This window comes from Halichoerus grypus, chromosome 12 (genome assembly GCF_964656455.1).
Source record: "Halichoerus grypus chromosome 12, mHalGry1.hap1.1, whole genome shotgun sequence".
NCBI classification, from domain to species: Eukaryota; Metazoa; Chordata; class Mammalia; order Carnivora; family Phocidae; genus Halichoerus; species Halichoerus grypus.
In genome coordinates, this window is record NC_135723.1 from 88997593 (window position 1) to 89011100 (window position 13508).

The 13508-nt window shown below is 38.0% G+C and overlaps 1 protein-coding gene and 2 pseudogenes across 6 annotated transcripts in view; all 3 read right to left on the reverse strand.

Moving 5' to 3' along the window:
- Positions 1-13508, reverse strand: part of CNOT4 (CCR4-NOT transcription complex subunit 4) — a 144973-nt gene that overhangs the window by 37911 nt on the left and 93554 nt on the right. The window lies entirely within an intron of this gene.
- Positions 4529-10241, reverse strand: LOC144379695 (signal transducer and activator of transcription 2 pseudogene; annotated as a pseudogene).
- Positions 4529-11434, reverse strand: LOC144379696 (signal transducer and activator of transcription 2 pseudogene; annotated as a pseudogene).

Here is a 13508-nt window from a genome sequence, read left to right on the forward strand (position 1 = left end):
TACTAATATGATATAGTATTACAGCAAAACAAATTAAGATTCCAAATTTCGCAAAATTATTTTATTGGCTGTAAATATATACAAAGTTACCCTGACAGCCAGACAACTTTACTGGTACCACATTTAATTGCTCTAGAAAAATTTAACAAGGGCTAGGACCCAATCAGAATACCCAGTGTATCTTCTGCATAAACATCACCAGATGCTCGTGACTCTTGAAAAATGGGTCTGGAATTCACTAAACAGCACCTTTAGTTATTATTTTCACAAAATAGCAATAAATCAATTCATTTTACGGTCAAATGGGTATTACAAATAATTTTAAGATACAGCTTAGAGCCCACTAAGTTTGGAGACATTTGGGGAAATGAGATAGGTAAACACGAACAAACATCAACCAGTGCCAATTACTAAATGAATTGTTTAAACCATAAATATCATAGGTCTTTAAAAGAAAGAGAAGCCACCATAAGTGGGGCAATCAAGAAATATTTCCTAGGGGAGTTCAAATTTATGTAGGTCCTTAAAAAGATTTACACATTAGGAGAGGAAAGGGAAAAAGGAGGAAAGAACATTAAAGGTAGGAATAGCAAGTGTATCACACATCAAAAGGTCATAGATGGGTTTGGGAAAAAGTTAAGTAATTAGTTTAGCTAACACAGAGGATGATTTTGACAACAGTGGGAGGTATGGACAAATGGTAGACACCAGAGGCCAAGAGAAACTGTTGAGCACAGAAACGATATAAACAAAGCAGTATTAGAAAGATGATATGAGAGGAACTTGTAACATTTTCTAAAAAACTTTTTTATTGTGGTAAAGCAGATTTCATATAAAATCTACTGGCTTAACTATTTGTTAAGTGTACAGTTCAGTGGTATTAAATACATTCCACCCTGTTGTACAACCATCACCACCATCTATCCCCATCTCTTTTCATCTTATAAAACTGAAATTCTATACCACTAAACTCCCCATTTTCTCCTCCCTCCCAGTCATTATAATTTTGACTACGTACCTCACATAAGCGGAATCATAGAGTATTTTCCTTTTCTTTTCTTTTTAAAGCAGAATAATATTACTTTGTATTTATACCACATTTTGCTTGTCCGTGCATCTGGCCACGGACACTTGGACTGCTTCCATGTTTAAACTACTGTGCGCTAAGACGTAAGTGCACACATATCTCTTCAAGGTACTGCTTTCAATTCTTTTTGCTGTATACCCAGAAGTGGAATGGATGGATCATATGGTAATTCTATTTTTAATTTTTAAGGAACTACCATACTGTTTTCCACAGTGGCTGTACCATTTTCTATGCCCACCCATAGAGCATAAGGGTTCCAATTTTTCCACATCCCTTCCAACTCTTGTTTTCTGCTTCTTTTTTTACTGTTTTATTTTTTCCTCTCTTTTTTTAATGTTTCAAGTTTTTATTTACATTCTACTTAGTTAACACATAGTGTAATATTAGTTCCAGGAGAATTTAGTGATTCTGTTTTCTGCTTTTTTCATAGTAGCCACACTAATGTGTGTAAGGAGATTATCTCATTGTAGTTTTGATTTGCATTTCCCTAATGATTAGTGATGTTCAGCATCTTTTCATGTGCTCAATAACCATCTATCCTCTTTGCAGAAATATCTATTCAAGTCCTTTGCCTATTTTTGAATTAGGGTATTTGATTTTGTTGTTGTTGAGTTTTAGTTCTCTATATTATTATGGTTATTAATCCTTTCTCAGATATGATTCGCAAGTATTTTCTCCCATTCTGTGGGCTGCCTTTTTACTATAGACAGTGTTTTCTGAGTCACAAAAATTTAAAATTTCCATTAAGCTCCATCTATTTTTTCTTTTGTTACCTGTGCCTTTGGTGTCCTATCCAAGAAATCACTGCCAAATCCAATGTTGTAAAGCTTTAGTCATGTGTTTTCTTTTAATGGTTTTGTTGTGTGAAAGAACTTCAATCTAAAACAGAACTGCAGAATACAAGAGGGAGAATCTCACATATGTGCCCCCAGGAAAGTAAACCTAAGGACTAAAAGACTGAGTCCTCTGAAATGTCTGATTTTCAGAAAGTGGATAGTGTTGAAATTTTCTTGGGTGGGAGGATAATCAGAGGTTGTCCTATATCGACCTTGGAAAGTTCTGCCAGAGGCATGAATGGAACATGGCTCAAATTGGATTGATCTCACATAATGGGATGACTTGAGCTTTGTTTGTGTGACAGGGAGGATTTCGTTTGCTCAGGAAAATTTTCAAGGCTGGTTTCCTGTTTTTGATTTTAGTGGACTCTAACTGAACTCTCCCCTCTTTCCATTCCCTGCCCATAAATACAACCTACCAAAAATCTTCAATGGACTCGCCTGTAGCATGCTACAGTTTGCTTGTTCCAAACTGCAGTTCCTCTGCTATTCCTGAATAAACTTAACTCCTTGAGCTTGCTTAAGTTTCTCGCTTTATTTATAGTCAATAATTATTTTAGGTCTTACATTTAGGTCATTGATCCATTTTGAATTTTTGAATATGGTGTTCGGTAAGGGTCCAACTTCATTCTTTCACATGTAGATATCCAGTTTTCCCAGCACCGTTTGTTGAAAAGACTTTTCTTTCCCCCACAGGGGAAAGGGTCTTGGTATCCTTGTTAAAAATCATTTAACTGTCTACGTGATGGTTTATTTCTGCGTTCTCTTTTCTATCCTACTGGGCTATGTATCTGTCTTCATGCCAATCCCATGCTGTTTACGTTACTGCAGTTTTGCAGTTATGTTTTGAAATTAGGAACTGTGGGCCCTCCAGTTCTATTTTTTCAAGATTATTTTGGCTATTTGGGGTACTTTGAGATTCCGTATGAATTTTAGGAGGGGTTTTTCTATCTGCGAAAAAACACAACCAAACAAAAACTATCACTGGGGCACCAAGGTAGCGTAATTGGTTAAGTGGCCAACTCTTGGTTTCAGCTCAGGTCATAACCTCAGGGTGAGATCAAGTCCCGTGTTGGGCTCTGTGTTCAGCACGGAGTCTGGCTGATATTCTCTCTCCTTCTACCCCTTCTGCTTGTTCTCCCTCTCCCTAAAATAAGTAAATCTTTAAAAAAAAAAAAAAAAATCACAGGGATTTTGATATGGAATGCAATGAATGTGTAGACAACTTTGGGTAAAAGCAACATTTTAATAATATCGTCTTCCAATCCATGAACGTGGGATGTGTTTTCATTTATTTATGTATCTTCAGTTTCTTTCAGCAATGTTTTGTATTTTCATTGTATAAGTCGTTTTAACTTCCTTGCTTAGGAATTCCTGAGTATTTTATTTTTCTTGACACTATGGTGAATAGAATTTTTTGTAATTTCCTTTTCAACTATTCATTGTTCACACTTAGAAATACAACTGATTTCTGTGTGTTGACTTTGTACCCTGTACTGAATTCATTTATTAGTGAAACCATTTGTTTGTATGTGGAATCCCTAGGACATTCTACATATTAAGACCATATTATCTATAAAAAGAGATAATATTACTTATTCTTTTTCTATTTAGATGTCTCTTCTTTTTCTTGGCTAATTGTTATGGCTTGAACATCCAATAATGTGTTGAATAGAAGTGATAAAAGTGGGCATTTGCCTTGTTCCTCATTGTAGAGGAAAAGCTTTCAGTCTTTCACCACTGAGTATGATGTTCACTGTGAGTTCTTCATATACAGCTTTTATTATGTTGAGGTAGTTTCCTTCCTACGTTAATTGTTCTTGTCATGAAAGGGTGCTGAATTTTGTCAAATGCTTTTTCTGCATCAACTGAGGTACCATGTGTTTTTTATCCTACATTCTGTTGATATGACACATGAAAGTGCTCAATTTTTTAGGTTAAACCATCACTGCATTCCAGGAATATACCCCCACTTTATCATGGTTTGTAACCCTTTTAATATGCTGGATTCTGTTTGATAGCATTTTTTTGAGGATTTCTGCATCAATGTAAATAAGGGGTATCGGTCTGTGGTGTTTGTATAATGTCTTTGGCATTGGTACCAGAGTTATGCTGGCCTTATAGAATGAGTTAGGAAGTGGTCCCTCCTCCTCAATTTTTTGGAAAAGTTTGAGAAAGACTATAATTAGTTCCTCTTCAAATGTTTGGTAGAATTCACATTTTTTGTTGAAAAATTTTTGATTAGTGATTTGATAACCTTACTAATTATATGTCTATTCATATTTTTAAAATTTCTTCATAATACAGTTTTGGTAGGTTTTGTGTTTCTAGGGATTTGTCCATTTCATCTAGGTTATCCAGTGTGTTGACATACAACTGTTCACAGTACTCTCTTACAATTCTTTTTATTTCTGTAGAATCTGCAGTAATGTCCCCACCTTTATTTCTGATTTTAGTAATTTGAGGCTTTTCTGTGGTTTTTCATAGTCTACATCTAACTAAAGGTTTGTCAATTTTGTTCATCTTCTCAAAGAACCAACTTTTAGTTTCATTGTTTTTCTCTACCGTTTTTCTATTTGCTATTTCATCTTTCTCTTCTTTAATCTTTACTTCCTTCTGCAAGCTTTGGGTCTAGTTTGTTCCTTTTTTTTTTTTTTTTTTTTTAATTTTTCTATTTCCTTAAGTTGTAAAGTAAGGTTGCTGACTCTGGGTCTTTGTTTTTTAATGTAAGCATTTATAGCTATAAATTTCCCCCTTCGCATCCCCTTTGCTAATTTCCCGTAAGTTTTAATGTTTTGTTTTCATTTTCATTCATTTCTAAGTACTTTCCAATTTCCCTTGTGATTTTTTCTTTAATCCATTAGTTGTTTAAAAGTGTTAATTTCCACAATTTTTTGAATTTTCCAGACTTCCTTTTGATAATGATTTCTAACTTTATCCCACCACGGTGAGAAGATACTCACTATGGTATCTAGATTTTTAAATTTACTGATTTGTGGCCTAACATATAATCTTATCCTGGAAAATGTTCACATAAACTTGAGAATGATGTGTATTCTGTTGTTGGGGAGAGTGTTCTGTAGGTGTCTGTCAGATTCAGCTGAGTTATGTTTAAATTCTCTTACTAGGGCACCTGGGTGGCTCAGTTGGTTAAGCGTCTGCCTTTGGCTCAGGTCATGATCCTGGAGTCCCAGGATCGAGCCCCACGTCAGGCTCCCTGCTCAGCGGGGAGTCTGCTTCTCCATCTCCCTCTGACTCTCCCCCTGCTTGTGTGCTCTCTCTCAAATAAATAAAAAAATATTTTAAAAAAATAAATTCTCTCCTTACTCATCTTCTATCTGGTCATTATATCCATTATTGTGAGTGGGGTATTGAAGTCTTCACCTATTATTGTAGAACTATTTCTCCCTTCAATTCTGTGAGTTTTTGCTTCATATATTTTGATGCTCTGTCATTAGGTGCATAAAGGTTTAAATGTTCTATCTTCTTGCTGTATTCATGTACAATGTCCTTTGTCTCTCTTGATTTAAAGTCTATTTTGTTTGACAGTAGAAGAGCCCCCTGATCTCTTTTGTGTACTATTTTCATGGATTATCTTTTCCCATCCTTTCATTTTCAACCTGTTTGTGTCTCTGGTTCTAATATGAGTCTCTTGTAGATAGCATATAGTTGGATCATGTATTTTTATCCATTCTTCCAATCTGTCTTTTGATTAGAGTTGAATCCATTTACATATAAAGTAATTACTGATAAGGAAGTAGTGATTATGCCCTTTATGCCATTTGTTTTCTACATGCCTTAGAGCTTTCCCCCCATCAAATTCCTGCATTACTATCTTCTGTGTTTAGCTGACATTTTTCTAGTGAAATGTTTAAATTCCTTTCTCATCTCCTTTTGTGTATATCTTAGAGTTACTTTCCTTGTTATCATGGGAATTATATTTAACTAGGATCCTAAAATTATAATACTCAAAATTTGTATCAACTTGATTTCAATAACATACAAAAACTATGTTCCTTTACAGCTCAATCCCAACCCCTTTTAGCTTTTACACTAATATATTGAACCTTAAATATATTGGTCTCTTAAATCATGTAGGAAACAAAAAGTATAGTTACAAACCATTGTTACAATCACACTAGTTTTTATATTTGCCCATTTACCTTTACTAGTGTTCTTTCATTTCACCTTGCAGGACTCCCTTGAGCAAATTTCTTGCAGGGCAGGTCTAGAGATCACGAACTCCCTCAGTTTTTGTTAATCTGGGAATGTTTTAATTTCTCCCTCACTCTTTAAGGAAAGTTTTGCTGGATAGAGAATTCTTGGTTGATAGTTTTTGTCTCTTAGCACTCTGAATATATTGGCCCACTGTCTTCTGGCCTCCAAAGTTTCTCATGAGAAATATGCTGATAATCTTATTGAAGATTCCTTCTACATGATGATTCACATCTCCTGCTGCTTTCAAGATTCTCCTTGTCTTTGGCATTTTAATAAAATTTTGATTTGACTTTATTTGATTTTATTTTTGATTATGAAATTTTGACTTGATTTTGGTTTGATAAGTGTGTCAATGTTTGTCTGAGTTCATTTTAATTAGAGTTCCTTAAAGTTGTCCCATGTTTATATTCATTTCTTTCATTGAATTTGGGAATTTTTCAGCCATTTTTTTTTTTCTTCAAATATTCTCTCTGCATCTCTCTCTCTTCTCCTTCTGGAACTCTGACAATACATACACTGCTGCTCTGCTTGATGGTGTCCCACAAGTCCCTTAGGCTCTGTTTGCTTTTCTTCAGTCTTTTCTCTTTGTGTTCCTCAAACTCATTATAATATTTCCATTGTCTTTTCTTCAAGTTCACAGATTCTTCTACCTAATCAAATCTGCCTTTGAATCCTCTAGTGAATTTTTCATTTAAATTACTGTACTTTTCAGATCCAGAATTTCTTTTTGCTTTCCTACTTTTTAAAATTGGTATTTCCCTTTTGTTCATACTTTGTCTTACTTTCTCCACATCTTCTTTTAGTTCCTTAGGAATCTAAAAGAGTTTTTTTTAAAGTCTTTGTCTACTATATCTGCCATTGGGTTTTTTTTCAGGAAGTTTCTGTTGATCATTCTTTCTTTTGAATGAGCCATACTTTTGTTTCTTTTATATACATAACTGATTTTTTACTGAACACTGGCCCTTTGAGTCTAGTAACGCAGTACCTTTAGAAATCAGATTCTCCCCCTTCTCACTGTTTGCTTTTTTTGTTATTTGTTTGCTTTTTTGCAGGCGGTCTCTGTGCGAAAGATCAGCCCTAGGTATAAATTTAAAGTCTTCTGAGGTCTTTTCTGAGCCTTTTTCTAGCCATGCACAAACCCTACATTTCTCCCAATATGCAGTTGTTTTTGAATCTCCTAGTCTTTAATATCTAGCACCCAAAAGGAGGAAAAGGAAAAACTGAAAGGGGAAAAGAGGGGAAGGACACTAGTCCTTTAAATCCCCTGGGTATCATTTCAGCCAGAGGGGGAGGGGCTTGCAACAATGGTTGCCTACTTCTTTGTCTGCACCTCTGTGATCAGAAGCAGTAATCAGCAATTAGAGCAAAGATCCTCAATATATGAAAGCCAGGGTCTTTTTGCCCACCCTGGCTTCTGCAAGCTAAGTGCAAGCTACTCCAGGAACATGCGCACAGCTGCCTGCCACGTGGCTGGGGGTAGAGGATAGATAGCAGCTTGGCCTAAGAGCTAAAATTGACCAAAATTAACCCAAGTCTTTCCATGGAATTTGCAAGCCTTCAACAGATTTCAGAGTTCCAAAATAGCTACATCAGACAGATTCTGCCAGTGCAATTGTTGTCCAGGTTGGGAGACAGATTCCTGGTGCTCCCTACTCCACCATCTTCCCCAAACTTGTGCTATTCTTACAAGAATAAAGGCTTAAAGGTGAGAGGAAACAGAAATAATGGAAACAAAAGGATGAAAGCAAGACATTACAGAGGAAGAATTGCAGTGTCTTTACCTCAGTTCAGGTTCTCAGCCACCACCATTAAAGAGCACTAAATATTAATTTTCAGTATAGGTGAGGTTAGTCTTGCTAATGTCAAGGGCAATCTATGAAAATACTGCATTCAGAATAAACCTTGATAATGTTTCTGGATTACAACTAACTTATCTAGTCCCCATGCCAACTGAGGTTTCATAACTACTGATTTATAGCATTTGATGCTTTGCATGGGAAAGGTTTACCAAAGATGCTTAAAAATTTCTAGATCAGTGTCATTAAACCAAAGACAGCTGCTAAAAAAACAGGATTGGGGCAAGGTTATCAGTAAGCTTATGTTCCACTCAGTTTTAATATATTTTTCAATTTACCTTAAAATTAACTATTCAAGGAATAATAAATGAAAAGCTTTAAGAATAAAGATAAAACTAAAAATTGTTTTTATTTCCTACGTAGGCTGTAAAGAGTCAAATTATAGTTAAACCTGCCATTGTAAGTGCAACCTTATCAGTGCAAAAGAAAATACAGATGGGAGAATCCCTGCAAATGCATGTATAATCTCAACAGAAAAAAAAATATATTTACAAATTCCAATTCTAATAAATGTGAACTCCTTGGATCTCTAATGGCTGGACAGGTAACACTTATCCCAAGACTACCGCTAACAGGTCAGAGTTCTCACAACTTCCCTAGTACTGGGTGTGAACCTCCTTCCTCATCAAGCTCTGTGTCTGCTTAAGTTATAGTCATATTAAGTATTTGTTGTTTTAGGGGTGCCTGGGTGGCTCAGTTGGTTAAGCAGCTGCCTTCGGCTCAGGTCATGATCCCAGGGTCCTGGGATCGAGCCCCGCATCGGGCTCCCTGCTCGGCGGGGAGCCTGCTTCTCCCTCTCCCTCTGCCTGCCTCTCTGCCTACTTGTTCTCTCTCTCTATCTCTCTGTCAAATAAATAAATAAAAAATCTTTAAAAAAAAAAAAAGTATTTGTTGTTTTACATTCAACATCCACCAACCCATTATCACGCCAAGAAGGTTAAGAAAGGAAAATAAACTTTAATAAATACCACATTTAATATGGAAGAAAGACACCTACTCCATGAAATGGACTATTCTCTTGTCAAGAACTGCCAAGTCCTCATAATACCAGATGAAAGAAGATTGGGTACACTAAGATAAACTGCACAGGGCTTTTTTATTTAAAAATAAGCAAACAAAAAATCTACAGTTTTCTTTTCTAGGTCAGCACAAAGTTTATTAGCCACTTCTGTTCAGAAAGGCCTCTTTCTGAACAAGTCTGTTGCTCTAACATAACCAGGAAACACCAAAATGCACAGGGGCCCCACTTTCATTTGCATCTCAAGTTACACTACAAGCATATCATAGAGCAACGGTAGTTGTCTCCTGAGGTTCCCTGGGAATGGCTCTAGAATAGGCTCCAGCTTCAGTTCTGGTCCCAGGATTGGCTCTGGCACTCTCTGTGCCACCACGCCTAGTGTAGGCTCCAGTGCTGGCTCCAGATCCGTCCTGCCTCAAGCAGTGGCTCTAACTCCAGGCCTAGCTCTGGCCCTTATGCCATCCTGGGCTCCAGCCCTAATGAATCCAATTCTGGCTCCAGCTTAAGCTCCAGTGGTTGTTGCAGCTCATCCACCTGTCTACAGACAGCACAAGAAGCCTATGTTTCAGGTATTTCCTCTGTTCCTGGAGATTAACTTTCTCTTGGTGGTAGTACCCAAAAGCCTCACTCCAGGGGATTCAGGGATAGAGGCAGTACAGCATATTCTCAGGTATGTTCTCCCTCCGAAAGCAGTTGGTAGTGCTGGATGAGTCCAGTCAGCAGGAGTGACTGCAGTACCTCCCTGCTGTTGGGCGGCACAGAGTAGATCACCTTATCACTGTCCTGAGGTTCCACCCTGGAGCAGGTTATGTCCCCTTCCAATGATTTGCTGAAATGTAGCAGAAACGCTCCAGAGATGGGTCTTCTTCAGCAGCTGGTGCTCCTGGCTCCAGCTCACAAAGCCCATGATAGGGCCATCATTCCACAGATTCCTCAGGTGGTCATGTACCAAGTCCAGATTTTTGTGCAACCATGTCTAGAATGGTAGCTTGCATAGGGGTGGGGGGGCTCTCTTGCTTCGTGAAGTCAGCCCAGGACAACAATGTACCCTCAATCCTAGAGTCCTGCCCAAACAGCTTGTCCTTCAGCATGCTCAGCTGCTCCAGGTCAAGGTCTCGGCCAATACAGGAGGAGAACTGCCAACTGAGAGCAGGGCCCAGCAAGCTCCAGGAGGGCTTTGGGTGGGCCGGGGGGGGGGGGGGGGTGCCTAGAAAAAAACTGCTGATTCTGAGAGCTTAAGCTGAGCAGACTGAACCAGAGAACCAAGGCCCAAGCAACTGAGTAGCTTCAGGTTAGAAATAATCACACAAAGGGCTATCTGTTTTCAGCTCCTGCTTCAGACCCTGGTAGGTGTATCCAACCATGACACTGATAATGTACTATTCCTCCATCACCCTCAGCAGTCCCTAATGATGCCCTTTCTGAAACCAACTGAATGTTGCTCTACCAGAGTCAAGTAGCCAAAATTATACATTAAACCCTGACTCTGCCCGTTCTCAGGGGTCAAAGTTTTCTTGTTTGAAGTCAGAATGTTGAACTTCTGGAGACCTTGTACCTGAGAAGGATTCCTGTCAATGGGGACTTCTGCAGTCAGTGACCCACTGCCTTCCTGGAATCTTACCAGCAGCCTTGTAGGACAGTAAACTTCCTCTCACTCTTGAAGATGAAGGGCTGGTGGGGAGTTTGGGCCATGCAAGGCTGGGTTTCTACCACAAAGGCTTTCTGAAGCAGACACTTTAGCAACGCTGTGAACAGGACCTTCCTCTTTGGTTAGAGAGTCATCCTGATAGCTAACCAGGTGACGCAGTCCCTTCAGGTCCTCCAGCAGTTAATACAAATGAAAAACAACAGCTTTCCTCCAGCCATGAACACTTCTCCAACTTTTCCATCTGTGGTCCAGGTGCCAATGCCAATGCAAGCATTTCGCTGCGGGGCTTTCCATGCCTCCAACTCTGGCAGTAGCTTGATTAGGGTAGGTAATGGCTTGCAGTGCTTTAAAGGTATCCAGCACCTCCTTTTTCCTTTTGTCCCATTCACGGGGTTTTCTCCAGAAGCTGCTAATGTCTGGTCTGATGGGGGTCTAAAGAGGACATCCTCACTGGGGCTGGGTCTTCTATCACAAGTAGAAGGCATCCTTGCGGTCCTTCAGTTGGCTGATGGATTTCACCAGCTTCTCCACCTTAGCCCTTAATTCCAGGTTCCAGGATTCAATCTCCTGCTGCTGGCTCTCCACAGGTGCTTTGAGGTCTGCCTCTCCTTGCTCCGACTGAGCCCTCTGAGCCTGAATCAGAATTAAAGAGATTAAACATCATCTCAGCCAACTAGGTAGGGCCCTGAGGAAAGGCCTGACTGTCCCAATAGAATTTTCACAAGTTCTGCCGTAGCAACAAGCACTCAGGGTCTGGGCTGCAGCAGGCATACTCAGAGTTCATTTGGTCCAAGAACTGAAGGAATGGCATGTTAGCCTTGGAATCATCGTTGCCCAGTAATAATGCTGAGAGAAAGAGCAATCAAAACACCTAAATCTTTAAATACCACACAACTGACTGAAAAGCACTGGATTCAAGTGGGACTAAGCAGTTCTGAAAGGTAGGTGGGTCTCATAACACAATCAAGATATTTCCAGAAGGCAATGCTGTGTGTGTAAATGTCTGTAAATGAAAATTTGTAAACATGTAACATCTTCGTAGAAATAGTCTGAGTTTTTTTAAAGTCCTAGTCCTAAATAGTTCAGAAATCTATGGTGAGATTATAGATTTCTCAGGAGTAAGTATTTTTCAACTAACCCAAAAGTTGGAATCCAGTGCTATGGCATTAAATAAATATGTATATTTATTTTTTTGAAATATAGAGTGTATATCCAGAATCTGTTTCTAGAGATGCTGATTTAGTCTAAACAGCAACACCTGGTATCTGATGATTACTACACTAGTGGAACTGAAGAGGCGCACCGTTACTGGATTGTAGAGCTAGAAGCAATCATTAATATCAAATTCAAAAGGTTTCACAGATGAAGAAACCACGATCTACAACTATCTGCAAGTAGGCAGTGTGACACAGCTACTCTTCTGTTTGGATCTTCAGATGCTAGCTTCTAACTTGCCCCAAAGACAGTGCTCGAATTTGACTTCCTTTCTAATTCTTGGTAGCGATGCCATCAAACTCCTGAAAATAGTCTCTTGGCAGCTTTCTAAAATTTGCAACATAAAACAAGTTACATAGGAGAAAGATCACAGAAAAGACCATTTTCCAGACTGGGAGTGGGGACAGAAAAAATACTGAGAAGGTCTAGTCCTCGTGTTCATCATATTGAAAAGACAAAGTCTCCATGATTGTGCTAATTATAGTTGCATTTCGGAAATAAGGTATAATTTAATGCCAACATAATGGACATTTCCAAATTTCAGTGTCATGTTACTGTATATACAAATACATACTCACACTGCTCCTAAATTAAATACTCCATATTCATTTAGAAGAATTCATTTTAATTTTTCGTGCTTGCCCATCTTAAATAACTGAGATCTACAGCTGCTACTGCAAAGGACAAATTTAAGCTACAGACAGGTACCTTGCCTTTACAGAGTTTATCTGATACAGGCTTCAGATATACATTAACATCTCAAGTATTACTTTACTACTAAAATACGGCCACCTCTTACATAATGTGGCACAATGAGCTATTAACATGGTAAGAAAAAATGCGTCAATAATCTGGACTGATTATAGTTTGGCAAATACAATTTTAATTGGAATTTTCTCAATTACTCCAGGATGTACTGAGCATGAGCGAAAATAAATGTTTTGATTACTACTAATAAAAAAATTCAATTATTCTTAAGATTAAAGTTGAAAGATAAACATCTACCATCCTAAACACACAGGCTGTGGCCAGCTTTCAAAAGCAGCAAGTCAAACTGTCTCCATCTATTCATTTTAATTTTCTATTTCAGTAATAAAGGTTGATCTTTTAAAAGATACTGTATACTTAAGTAGAATTTAAACACACAACTGCTCATTTATCCATCCCCCAACACTCATTATACCCCACCCTCTGGGAAAAAAAATACCAGTGGCTCTCTAACTTTCTTGAAAATATTCTATGTAGGTGGAACAAGACACCAAAACTCGGTACTAGTTTTCCAGCATGTATGTGCACATGTGCAGTAACTTTATATTTCCAAATACAGAATGGGAATAAAATTTCTTAGGAGAAATAAGAAAAAAGACTCTGAGAACAAAGGTCAGAAAAATCTTACAGCTCACTAATTTTAATATACACACCCAGAAGGCAATGCAAATCTTACTAATTCATCTACTTAGTTTACTAGTAAGTTGCCTTGAGTTTCATGCAAAAAAAAAAAAAGGGAACTGCAAATCATTTATCTATTATAAAAGGGGATGCCTTTCTGGGGATCCATTTTACAAAAAAAAAAAAAAAAAAAATGTAGGCCATCTCTCATGGCACCTGACCATAGTTTGAGAATCACTGC